Genomic DNA, 13,896 nt, shown 5'->3' on the forward strand with positions numbered 1-13,896 from the left:
GGAGGATGAGGAAAGAAACAGGGAGATAGGAGTAACAGAGTAGATCAGGAGGAAAGTAAAAAAGGTACAGAGGGGGAGCAGTTTACCAGAAACTGGGGAGTTCGATGTTTATCCCATGGGGTTGTTCCCCACCCCCACCCCACCTGGATGGAATATGAGCTGCTGTTTCTCTAGTTTGTGTTTAACTACAGCCTGACAGTGGAGGAAGATAGACATGCTGGTGGGGGGAACGGTGAAGAAAATTTAAATGGTTAGCAACCAGGAGTTCCACTGGCTCTGGTGAACAGAGTGCTGGTGCTGGGAGAAGCAGTCACCCACTTGTGCATGGACTCCTGACATAGTGAAGGCCACATTGGGAGAAACAGATGCAATAACTAAAGCTGATGTAGATGCTAATTACAGTACATTCTCTGGTGTGAATACATTCTCCATTGGCTTCATGAGGAAAAACCTTGTTATTCACTCTTAAAAATTCTAAAATGAACTTATGCTTTTGGATAATAACAACAATTAAAACTCAGCTCTGATTTAACAGAGGCACTGTTCTACGTAGGGTAAAATTTCAAGTAATACTAACCCGGATGTACATATTTCACTAATTGCGTTCCATTTCGTAATTTGAAGGCACAAATGTCAATTACAGTTCAGTGTAAAATCACTTCATATATAGCATTGAGTCAAAAACATTCAAATATATTTTGAAAGCCATTGTTTTCAAAGCATTTCGCCGCAATATCACTGAACTGAAGCAACACTGGTTTCTGATATATCTGCTAAATATAGCAGTTTATTTTTGCTTGGAGAACAAAATTATTTATGAAAATAGATATTTCTTGCAAATTTTACTTCTCGGAAATCATCGTTTTCTTGAAATACGTTTCACAGGTATTTTGGTTAGACTATAGGACTGCACCCCAAGATATTTTTCATATGGAAGCTCTGAGAATGTTAGTGCAGTAAAGCTACCAAGCTGCGCGGAGCATTGGATCTGGTGCTGGCTTAAACTCTGCAGATGTACATTTTCATCAGGGATTTCAAGATACAGATCTGGAATGAGTCATTGAATAATTTCTTCCTCCCTAATTGAGGAATGCAACAATTAGCTGCAGAAATCTTAGAGCATTACAGCTAAGCTCTGTTATGGCAGTATGAACAGGAGCACACAGACAAGGCATTAATATGGGATTCCTATTGCACTGCCAGAACTTCCCAATGTAAACCCACTAAACCATTTAGAGAAACATGCTTTGGCATCATCAAGCTAATGGCAGTGCAGTATAGATTTCTTTCCATAAACAATTGTAATAGCTGGCTGTTTATTTAATAATTTCAAATGTCATTGTTAAAAAATACCTATCTCGAAAATAATAACCTTGAAAATTCTAAAGACTGCAAATTATTTTTACATAGTTTATTATACATTTTCACGTAGTTCAAAGCATCTGGACAATGAAGGTATTTTCAGCCTATTTCAGACTCATAGTGTACAAATTTCAATTCTTTGGTCACAATGTATTTAGTCTTTCAAGAAGCAACAGTGCCCTCTCTTGATCAAAGAGCATTAAACAATTTTGAAGCATACCGCTTATGATTTAACAAACGATGACTATAATTTCCATTTACCAGAGCTATAAGCAAAATATTTGAAAATTACGTGATTTCTATCAGATCAGTTATAAGAAGCACAATCAGCAAACACAATGTACCCAACAGAAGTTTTTCAAGTGGCTAGGAAAGCCAAGTCCACAAAATTGAATCACTTTGCTGCTTATTAATTCATCATCTGAAATCTGTGATTCCTTTCTTTTTCACCATAGAGTGAAGCTTGGCAATATGGAAGGAAGTAGGGCAGCAAATATCTGCAATAGAAAGTAAAGTAGGATTAATTTCCTGTAGCATTTTAATGTATTTGTGCATTTGTATAATTGCTGCGGTTTTAAAGGTATTGATTGTTAAGTTCTCAAAACATTATTAACCATCTTTCTGTATAACCCTAAAAGTAGTAATGAACATGACTTTGGAACAGCACAACATAGACTACTGGGAAACTGGACTGAGGATGGAGATAATAGTTAGATTTGGTTTGATGAAAAACACCTTTATCCCTCAAGTTTATTGCCCCAAGCACTGTGCCAGAGGTATAGATCTGGACAAAACATTACGTACAACAATTGATAAGTTTTCATCTCTGTAAAAATTAGAATTAAATTGTGGTGACCTTTGATTTTCATTTTGTTATCTCTGCTTGATCCACAGATGATAGAATTATGGCTCTCCTTGATCTTACGGAAGAACACCTGAATTCTAGATTGAGGTACCATTAACACAGTTGATATCTGTGCTTGAAAGAAATGGAGGACTTCCAAGAGAAATGCACTGGTCTGTACCAGATGGTCTGTGCAAGGTGAATTGGCAGAGGTGATACAGGTGAGCGAGGAGCAACTTGGTGGCAACGTGATGTTAAAGGTGCATTTGGACTTAGGGATGAAAATCTTCAATTTTTAGGTAGACACTGGTGGGTGGGAGTCCAGCCAGAAGAGATTTAGATAGTTGCGTGTGAAGGTGATAAAAGCATTAATGAAGTTTGTCGCATCTTTGTGATGGAAAGAATGATGTGATTGAACCTCATTCTGAATTAAGTAATTTATGGACAATCTACTCCCACCAGAAACATTGACCAGGATGGACAAAAACAGGCAAGATATTGTTGTGGGCCTTTGGGTCACAAGTTCAGTGTAGCTTAATTGATAATTGGATTATTATTATTGTCATATGTAGTGAGATAATAGTATTTGTATGCTATTCGTGGAGATCATTCCATGCTTAAGTACATCAAGGTAACAGTAAAGGAATACAAAACCTAATGCAGAATATAGTGTTACAGTTACAGTCAGAGTGCAGTGCAGGTAGAGAAATAAAGAACAAGGACCATGAAGAGATAGACTGAAAGATCAAGGTTGATATTTCTTGTGTAGGAGACCGATTCAACAGTCTTATAACAGCAGATTAGAAGCTATCCTTAACTTACTTACTTACTGCTCATTATGCTGCTAATGTTTAGGGCAGCAATGATGGTCCTCCATCTTTTTACGTCCTTGGCCAATATCATCGCACAAAGACCCTTCATTGCTGGTTCCGTAACAGTTTTGTTTGACCAGTCAGGGTTTTTAGCCCTGAGCTGAACCCCAAACCTAGAGGACTGGTGGACCACTCTTCATCTGGCCTCTACCTTTTGACCTGTTGGCATGGGTGACCCCACCAAAAGCCAAAGCATATGGCTTGACTCCAGCCAGCATAGATCTCTGGATCATTGAGGCACACAAACTTCCAAGCCACGACAAGGTTGTGGTTCTCTTGGAAGAGAAACTATCATTAAGCTTAGTGGTACGTGGATGGATTTGTACTTAGATCAGATGCTTGGCAATGGGGGCTGTTTAGGAGGACTGATGTAGCCAAAACAGAACCTTCAACTGAATTATTGGGTTAGCCTGTTTTGGACTGGAAATTGTCTTGGAATTGAGTTGCAGCTTGCTGTACAAAGGATCATGAAAGAGTTAATTGCCTCTTAAATTGCTTGCTATTTCTCATCAAGGAGACTGCCAAATATTCGGATGATTCATCTTTGATTCTGGACTCATTTCTAACATCAGCAAACAGATTGGAAGGAAACTAGCTGTGGAGAATTTTTGTTACTAATTAAAGGTATGGGTGCCTAGAAGTTCATTGTCTAGCTGCATTAAACTTATTTTACAGCAGTGGATATATTGTGTTCAGCCTCCAAAGGATCAGAACTTCAAATCTAATGTATAATATGCTGTCATTATTAAGAGGAATCTTTAATGCATCTGATCAGGATAATCACCACTTGTAGTTCATTTGCGGCTGCAGGCTGGAAGAGCAAAGTCCTTTCATTAGTTGACATTCTGATTAACTTTATCAAGATTTCTACTGGAAATTCCCTAAGGACGTCACCTTAAAAATGACATGATGTACTGATATGCTGTTTGAGCATCTTACAGGAAGCACTGGAAGAAAAGGAGCATGTATTCATCGGACATTTTGCACTTTGAGCTTCAGGGACAAGTAAAGGAGGACATAAGTCCAGGCAGATGAGACATTGTCACTGAAGGAGACATGGCGAGAAGGGGGAGAAGGACTAGTTGGAATCCTACCCCCACTATCCATCACCAATGGATAGAGAACAGTAATTCTCCAGTATTACTCCTGAGGAACTCTCACCTGGCTCCAGAGATATGCTGAAGGATCTCTGTGGGTCAGCACACTCCACATTGACAATACTAAGTGGAACCTTCCGCAATGTGTGCTGATTTGTTTCCAATTTTCTGTAAAGGGTATGAATGTGTATAACAGAGACATGCAGCAAGGGCATTTCATAATGCCAATCCTCCAGTTCAAGTTCAAGTTTAATTATTACTCAACCATACATGAATAAGGCCAGGCGAAACAGCATTTCTCAGGGGCCAAGGTACAGAACACGTTACCAACAGCACATACGATTACAATTTCAGAAAAGCATACAGTCACAAAGAAAAAAAAATGTAGCCCAAGTCCCAGAGTGGCATGACTGGAGGTTGTCCTGGTCCACTGAGAGAACACTGGAGAGCAGCACCAGGTGAACATTGTAAGACAGCACTGGGCAAACACCAGAGGGCTGCACTGATGGGAGGGGTCAGACCCTAATCTAGTACAAATTCCAGCACACTCACGGAGACCCTTTCCCTCTCCTACACCGCCTTGGTGTCTCCTCCCCTGGGCAACTGCAACAGGTGACCCCACAGACTAGGTCCAGTCCTTGCTACAGCCAAGACAAAGCAGCTCCCCTGCTTCCGTCACCTCCAATGAACCATTGAACCGGCCTTGCAGTACTCTACATCACGAATGTCCAACAGGGTCTTGTGATCGCAATAAAAATGTCCACGACAATCCCTCGCACTGTACACCATCCACCTATACGCAAGTCTGGGTGACAACACAACAACAGTATGCAATAAGTCCAATTCCATCGCTATTGAACAACAGGCTGATGGGATAATCCTGCAGTACTTGATGTTTCTAGTATCCAGCAGTAACTTAGGATCATAAAAAAAGACATACAAGATGAACAAATGTGTAATGCTGATTTGACACTGGCCTTCTTAAAGCTGGTCATAATGATCCAGCAAATGCATACATTAACCTTCTCTCAGTTGCCTCCATTTGCAGAACAACCTCCCACCAGCTACATCATTCAAACGAGTCCTTAGCAACTGGTAGGGTCTTTGGAGTTTGAGAAAAGTTGTTCAACCCAACTGCACTAATTTACTGGAGTGCAGAAACTATTGCAGCCGAGCTGAAATCTTCTGCTCTATTGTTTATCCTTCACCTTTGAATGACACAATAGTTATCCTCCAGCATTTCTGGTCAGGTAAAGTGTGGAGAGGAGGGTTGCAAACTGTGATAAACTTAAGTGCGACTGAAAGATAGGAAATGGGGAAAGGCAAACAATTCTTTAGGAAGTAGATCTCCTACTTGTATAAAAGGTGCAAGATCTTTTGAGACAATGAGAGATAGAATGTATAGAACCGAAAAACAGACTAGAGAGCCATATTGTGAGGTCAGCATCTGTTTTGGTTGGTGGAGATGACATGTAAAATTGTGTTCAAACCTTATACCAAATCAGAAGTTATTGCAGTGAGGCTGTGTTCAGCTCAGGCACATGCACTTTGATGTCTTGAGTGGCTAGCACCAGCTGAAACTCGGCAGTAATGAAAGGGGAACTGTATTGTGGTTACAAACAGTAATGGAAATAGAAAACACTGTGGCAGCAGATGTTGAATTGGAGATGGAAACAAAACCTTTTAATTTCATACATTGGTAGATGTGATGCAGAGGAGCTGCACAGGGACAAGGAAGTTATCAAGACATCATGCACCAGTGGATGGAGTCCATAGAGGAAGTCAACGTGAGGAGTCTGAGATCAGAGGCAGGAAGAAGTTTAATGACACCACCCACATTGAAATGGTCAGTCATTCAGCATTAGTTCCATTACCTGCACCTCATATTTCGCTCCTTGCAGTATATTTATTTCATCATTTATTGAGATACACCCTTCGAGCCACAACGCCCAGTAATACCCTAATTTAATCCTAGCCTAATCACAGGACAATTTACAATGACCGGTTAACCGATCAACTAGTACGTCTTTGGACTGTGGGAGGAAACTGCAGCATCTGGGGGAAATGCACATGGTCATGGGGAGAACTCCTAACAGGCCGCAGCAGGAATTGAACCTGGGTCGCTTCTACGGTAAAGCATAGTGCTGACCACTACGCTCCTGTGCTGCCCTAAACATACCAAACATACTCAAGAAAACCCTTGATCAAGCAGAAATTGGAAATAATATTATAAATTCTTCCATGTTCTCTAACAGTACTCCAATTTTACTTCCAACTTCTCCTGCCGTTTTCCTGATATCAGCTTTAACCGACATGTTAGCCAACGAAATTACACTATGAATAGTGCATCAGCACATGTGATGTAAAGTATGCGCAGCAGGCAATTAATGATAGTGATCTAAATGCAACATTGAATGGATGTCAGCAATACTGCTTTTGATATGTCTGATGTTTGAATTTTTCCCCATTTAGGTAATAGTCTGCATTATTTTTTCTTTTTCAAAAATGCGCTATCATACATTTCCCAACACTGTATTGCATTGTCACTTTTTCACCAATTCTTCCAATTTGTCTAATTCCTGCTGCAATCACATTGCTTCCTCAGCACTACTTACCCCTCCACCTATCTTTGTATCATCTGCAAACTTTGTCACAAAGTCATCAATTCTATTATCCAAATCACTGACAAACAATGTGAAAAGTAGCAGTCTCAATACTGACTCCCTGAGGAACACTATTAGTCACCAGCAGCCAACCAGAAAGGCCACTTTTACTCCCACATACTGCCTCCTGCCTGTCAGCCATTCCGCTATCTTGCTGTAACAACATAGAATTTTATCTTGTTAAGCACCCTCATGTGTGGCACCGTGACAAACACCTTCTGAAACTCCAAGTATATGACATCCACTTCCTCTCCTTTGTCCACCCTGCTTGTTCCTTCCTTGAAGAACTCTAACAGATTTGTCAGGCAAAACTTCTTTTTACAGAAACCATGCTGACTTACTTTATCATTAGTCTCCAAGTACCTCAAAATCTCATCCTTAATAATAGACTCCAACATTTTCCCAACCACTGAGGTTAGGCTAACTGGCCTATAATTTCATTGCTTTTGCCTTCTTCCTTTCTTAAAGGGTGGAGTGACATTTGCAATATTCCAGTCCTCCAGAATCATGACAGAATCAAGTGATTCTTGAAAGATCATGACCAATGTGTCCATTATCTCTTCAGTAACCTCTCTCAGGACTTTGGGATGCAGTCCATCTGGTCCAGGAGACCTATCTGCCTTAAGACCTTTGAGTTTGCAAATATTACTTCAGTAGAGCAGGAGCAGGTGACAAATTTCCATAGTCATGGAATCATCGAAAAGTACAACACAGAAACAGGACCTTCAGTCTGTGCCGAACCATTTAAACCAACTACTCCCATCGACCTGCACTGGGGCCATAGTCCTCCATACCCCTACCATCCATATACATATCCAAACTTCAACCCTTACAAGTAAAATAAAGTTCCTGTGTACAGCACATATCACAAAGTTTGCTATGAAGGAGATTTTCTAGCCATTGATGTAGATGACTGGAAAATCATACAGAGTGCAGACCTGGTTGTACCTGTATCATGAAATCTGAAAATTAGCCCCTTGGTACTCAGTAAGGTTTTATGTTGCTGATGGAAATGATCAAAGCGAACCTAATTCCAGGGAATTAGATTGATGGACAGGAATTTCCTTGGAGCTGCTGTCCTTTTGCTAACAAGGTGCCGACACTCTACTGCTGGCTGAGCTGCTGATGTCGGAGTTGTTCTGTGGAAGTTCTAAGAGCACTTTGCTGTTATTTTCTATTGTTTTTTCTGCTTTTGCTGTTAGTACCAAAGAAAAATCCAATATCTTGACGCAGTTAAACATGAAGGGAACATTCTTGCTCCAATTTTGCAGCACCCACTACTGGGTCCAAATTTTGCCCTGGCCACCATTTCCTATATTTCCTATATTTCCTATATTTCTTGAGGTAGGGCTGAGAATCACACGTCAGCTGGAACTTGCATCACTGGAGGATTTAGAAACATAGAAACATAGAAAATAGGTGCAGGAGTAGGTCATTCAGCCCTTCGAGCCTGCACCGCCATTCAGTATGATCATGGCTGATCATCCAACTCAGAACCCTGTACCAGCCTTCCCTCCATACCCCCTGATCCCTTTAGCCACAAGGGCCATATCTAACTCCTTCTTAAATATAGCCAATGAACTGGCCTCAACTGTTTCCTGTGGCAGAGAATTCTACAGATTCACCACCCTCTGTGTTAAGAAGTTTTTCTTAATCTTGGTCCTAAAAGGCTTCCCCTTTATCCTCAAACTGTGACCCCTCGTTCTGGACTTCCCCAACATCGGGAACAATCTTCCTGCATCTAGCCTGTCCAATCCCTTTAGGATTTTATACGTTTCAATCAGATCCCTCCTCAATCTTCTAAATTCCAATGAGTATAAGCCTAGTTCATCCAGTCTTTCATCATATGAAAGTCCTGCCATCCCTGGAATCAATCTGGTGAACCTTCTTTGTACTCCCTCTATGGCAAGGATGTCTTTCCTCAGATTAGGGGACCAAAACTGCACACAATACTCCAGGTGTGGTCTCACCAAGTCCTTGTACAACTGCAGTAGTACCTCCCTGCTCCTGTACTCAAATCCTCTTGCTATAAATGCCAGCATACCATTCGCCTTTTTCACCGCCTGCTGTACCTACATGCCCACTTTCAATGACTGGTGTATAATGACACCCAGGTCTCGTTGCACCTCCCCTTTTCCTAATCGGCCACCATTCAGATAATAATCTGTTTTCCTATTTTTGCCACCAAAGTGGATAACTTCACATTTATCTACATTAAATTGCATCTGCCATGAATTTGCCCACTCACTCAACCTATCCAAGTCACCCTGCATCCTCTTAGCATCCTCCTCACAGCTAACACTGCCACCCAGCTTCGTGTCATCCGCAAACTTGGAGATGCTGCATTTAATTCCCTCATTCAAGTCATTAATATATATTTAAGGGTTAAGTCAGAAAAAGCAATTTTGTGATCAAACTAGGGCAGAATTGAAGTAAGTTATTGTTAAATAGCTTAGTGATAATCACCACTCATTTACATACAATAATTGAAAAATGTAATTATATATGCTCACTAATTTTCTTTTCAATTGGCACAATTGCATTTAAACAACGTGGCATCCTTTTTAATCAATGACAATAGGAAATTTGAAGTCAAATGACTCATAATGTGCTATAAACAAATGATGCATTATCGTATAATGTAGAACTTTAAGTCATTATGACTCAGTAGTAGCTGGCCAAGTGCTGTTTGTGATTCAGTGAAGATCTGTAAGTGAATGAGTACTAAAACGAAATGGTGGTTAAATAACTGAAGAAATGCCAAAGTTGAACAATGACTGATTCAACTCTTCTGAAGTAAAGAGAACATGTCCTAATATTGAAAATTGCAATGCAGAACTCACAAGTGAATGCTACATGGAGATGAGTGGAATGGCGTCTTAAGCTGGTTCATTTGTTGTGCTTAAATTTCGCCCTCATGGTGACTGAAAATAGAACAGCATTGATGGTGACTATTTTTACGTACCCCGTAACTGGGTTGCCAAACAAGCAGAAATGGAACGCTTGTTGGAGTCTGTGATTACTAGGAACTAATAAAGTTTTATTAAAGAAATAATATAGTACACTAATCATAAGGATATAAATGTAACAGGTTAGCAATGATAATACACACATATACACAGAACTAGGGTAATAGGAATCAACCAAGCTCTATTGCAGTCTAGGGGTAAAATGATCAGTCTTAAGTGAAGCAGAGTTCAGTTCAGTTTAGTGCAGTTCGAAGTAGTCGCTGCTGTTGTACCGTTGGAGAGAGAGAGAATGAGAGAGTGAGAGATGCAGTTGGTTTCAGGCAGACCTTTTGATGTCTTCGCAGTTGGTTTCGGGCAGTCCTTTTGATGTCTTCCAATCCCGCTGTGGTCACCGACTGTGACCCCTCCGTTCCGGATATGATCATTCTTCCGCGGTGAACCCGGCACCCAGGCAAGGGCGGACACACATCCCAGGTTCTCACCGATCATACCTTTACACCCTGTGAGTCTCTGACCGGTTCCCGCGAACCGGTCTCCAAACTCTTACCAACTTGTGGGGGCACACTGCTCTTTCCAGGGTCTCGTGGTGTGTCTAGTGCCTCAGCAAACCAGCTCTTTTTATCCCCCTGCTGGGGTATCACCTGTCCATCAAACTTCAGACAGTTCAGGTTCAAAGCAACCGGTCTGTCAATATCTGAATTGTGTTTCTTTCTCGTTAATCTCTCCCTTCTCTCTTATTCGCATTTTGAATGTTTCTCCATTGTCTTCCGTTATCTCTCTCATTAGCATCATCCGTCCGGTAGCTCTGCTTGGCGTCACACATGACACCCCCACCTTTAAGAGGATTTTTACCGAGGTAAAAGTTATGGGCATGAATGCACATTATTAGATACACACTAATATACAGGTAGTCATCAGCTATTCAGCTAATACAGAGAACTTTAAGTTTTAACACCTTGACAGACAATCAGCAATCACATCGTCCGTTCCTCTTGTATGTTTTATCTTAATATCAAATTCCTGTAACACCAGGCTCCAACTTAACAAGCATTTGTTTATAACCGTCATTGTGGCCAAAAACAGTAATGGATTGTGATCAGTGCAAATTATCAGTGGTTTCCGTGCCGAACAAATATAAACCTCAAAATGTTGTAATGCCAGTATGATTGCCAGTAATTCCTTCTCCACAGTGGAATAATTTCTCTGATGGACATTAAACTTCTTAGAAAAGTAAGTCACTGGGTGTTCGATCTCCTCTTTGTCTGTCTGCAACAACACCGCCCCTGCCGCTTCGTCGCTAGCATCTGTTGCTAGGGAGAAGGGTTTTGAAAAGTCAGGCACATTCAATACAGGGTGGTGACACAGAATCACCTTCAGACTCTCAAAGACTTGTTGACAAAGGTCGTTCCAAACAAACTTTGCATTCTTCGGCAAGAGCTTAGTAAGAGGGAGGGTAATATCCGCAAAGTTTTTGCAAAACTTCCGATAGTACCCACCATCCCCAAAAACCTTCTCGGGGCTCTCTTGTCCATCGGGATGGGAACTTCAGAGATAGCCTGTACCTTAGCCTGCATCGGTGCCAGCTGCCCCTGTCCTACCACATACTCCAGATAAGTGACCTTAGTGTGGCCGAACTCACTTTTCGCGAGGTTCACTGTCAGGATGGCTTCAGACAGCGTTTAAACAGTTCCTCTACTGCCACAATGTGCTCCTCCCACGTGTCACTCCAGACCACTAAATCGTCAATATACGCTTCTGCGTTCTTTAACCTTTTTATCATTGAATTAATCATCCTTTGGAAGGTCCCTGGGGCGCTTTTCATGCCAAAAGGTAAAACATTATACTTGTATAACCCGGATGGAGCGACAAATGCTGAGATTTCTCTAGCCCGGTCGGTTAAAGGAACACACCAGTACCCTTCCAGCAAATCGATCTTTGTGATGTACTTAGCCCTCCCCACTTTATCGATGCAATCGTCTACCCTTGGGATGGGATAAGCATCAGTTTTTGTGATGGTGTTAACCTTTCTGTAATCTGTACAAAATCGTATGCTCCCATCGGTTTTCGGGAGAACCACACAGGGGGACGTCCATTTCAATTTGGATGGCCTAATAATACCTGTGGCTAGCATGTGTTCAATTTCTTTCTCCACTAGCTTGCCCTTCTCCAAGTTCCTCCTATAGGGGTGTTGCTTAATAGGCCGATCTGATGTAACAACAACATCATGTACCGTCCCCTTGCATCGCCTCGGGACATCTGGACATATATCCGCATGCTGGTTAATTAGCTTTATCAGCAGCTCGCTCTGTTCAGGGGTTAAGTGAGAGACCTTATCAGCAAAGTTGGCCAAAACAATAGAGTTCTCCATATGGTCGGCACCATATTTATCTTTTCAAAATGGGTTTTCCCCTTATCATTTGGCACCCCAGCCTCATTAATTTTCGTGATAACACCGACTAGATCTGCGTTCCGATCGTGGTAAGCTTTTAACATATTAATGTGTACTAATTGGGTTGGTTTACATCTGTCCGGCATTTCGATAACATAATTCAAAGAGTCTATCTTTTTAATCACTTTGTACGGAGCGTGGAATCTCGCCTGGAGGGGGTTGGTTACCACTGGAAACAGAACTAAGACCCTATCGCCAACTTGAAACACTTGTTCGCAGGCACGTCTGTCATACCACTGTTTCATTTTAGTTTGGGAGTGTCGTAGACTTTCTTTGGCAAGGTCACAGATCCTTTCAAGCCTCTCTCGAAATTTTAAAACATAATCAATCACACTGACTTGTACGGTCGGACTGGACCATTGCTCTTTCAGTAAGGTCAGGGGTCCTCTGGGCCGATGACCGAAGACAAGCTTGAATGGGCTGAACCCCAATGACTCCTGAACCATGTCCCTTACGGCAAATAACAGAAGGGGCAAGGCATCATCCCAGTCCCTAGCGTTCTCTTGACAATAAATTTTAGTCATGGTCTTTAATGTTGCGTGGAATCTTTCCAGCCCACGTTGGGACTCCGGGTGGTACGCGGAGGCCAAAATCTGCTTTGCTCCCATCTCATCCAACATCTGACGGAATGTGTGAGATGTGAAGTCACTCCCTGATCTGACTGGATTTCCCTTGGCAACCCCACCGTAGTGAAAAATTTCACAAGCGCCTTTACCACTGCGGGAGCCTTGACGCTTGCCAGGGGCACAGCCTCCGGAAACCCGGTGTTGGCGCACATCATAGTCATCACATACTCTCGCCCACTCGCAGTTCTGGGCAGGGGACCGACAAAATCCACAATTATCCCGGAAAAAGTTTCCCTGAAAGCGGGTATCGGTCAAAGGGGTGCTTTAGGCAGGACCTGATTCGGCTTTCCTACCACCTGACATAAATGACATCGCCTACAATATTCAACAATGTCCTTCCTCATGTTCGGTCAGTAAAACTCTTTCATAATTCTATCGACTGTCTTCTTCACCCCAAAATGTCCACCCAGGGGTACCTTGTGGGCCAGGTTAAAAATCTCGTCCCTATAAATTTTCGGCACTACCACCTGGTGTACCACCCCCCACTCCTCATCTGCGGTCACGGTACTTGGTCTCCACTTCCTCATCAGTACTCCCTCCTTCACATAATAGCCCACTGGTTCCCTTTTTATTTCTGCTTCGGAGAGAGGAGTCTCCGTCAAAACCATCAGCTCCTCGTCTCGTTCCTGTGCCTGTATAAATTCTTTCCTCGCTAATGATAAATCTGCCTCAACTCCCTCACTTCTTTCCGCTCCACTATGCTCCTTCTTCTCACTTTCCAACCCCTCCTGGTACAAGGCTGGTAAAAACGTCTCAGCTAAGTCTACATTCGCTTCGGCAGCCTTTCTGAACATGCGCCGAGTTACTGCACAAACAGGATAAACCTGTGAGTCCATGGGCGGGTCCTCAGTCCTGGCAGGCTTGCTTGTCAGCTTTACTGCTGGGTACACATCTCCACCTGCAAGGTCGTTACCGAGTAAGACCTCCACGTCTTCGATCGGTAATTCGGGCCTCACCCCTATCGTGACCAGTCTGGAGACCAAGTCACTTTTTAGGTGCATCTGGTGCAAAGGT

The 13,896-nt window shown here is 42.2% G+C and overlaps 1 protein-coding gene across 5 annotated transcripts in view; it reads right to left on the reverse strand.

Annotated features, from left to right (window-relative positions):
- Nucleotides 1-590: 590 nt before the first annotated feature.
- Nucleotides 591-13,896, reverse strand: part of LOC140196032 (NEDD4 family-interacting protein 1-like) — a 97,934-nt gene continuing 84,628 nt past the window's right edge. The window contains exon 6 of one of the 5 annotated variants that reach the window (XM_072254736.1): nucleotides 591-1,859. The gene's annotated coding sequence lies outside the window, so the exon portion shown is untranslated. The remainder of the gene's footprint in view (nucleotides 1,860-13,896) is intronic. The other 4 variants (XM_072254732.1, XM_072254735.1, XM_072254733.1 and 1 more) reach the window with 4 other exon arrangements.

The sequence above is a fragment of the Mobula birostris genome, chromosome 4 (assembly GCF_030028105.1).
Source record: "Mobula birostris isolate sMobBir1 chromosome 4, sMobBir1.hap1, whole genome shotgun sequence".
In the NCBI taxonomy this organism is placed as follows: Eukaryota; Metazoa; Chordata; class Chondrichthyes; order Myliobatiformes; family Myliobatidae; genus Mobula; species Mobula birostris.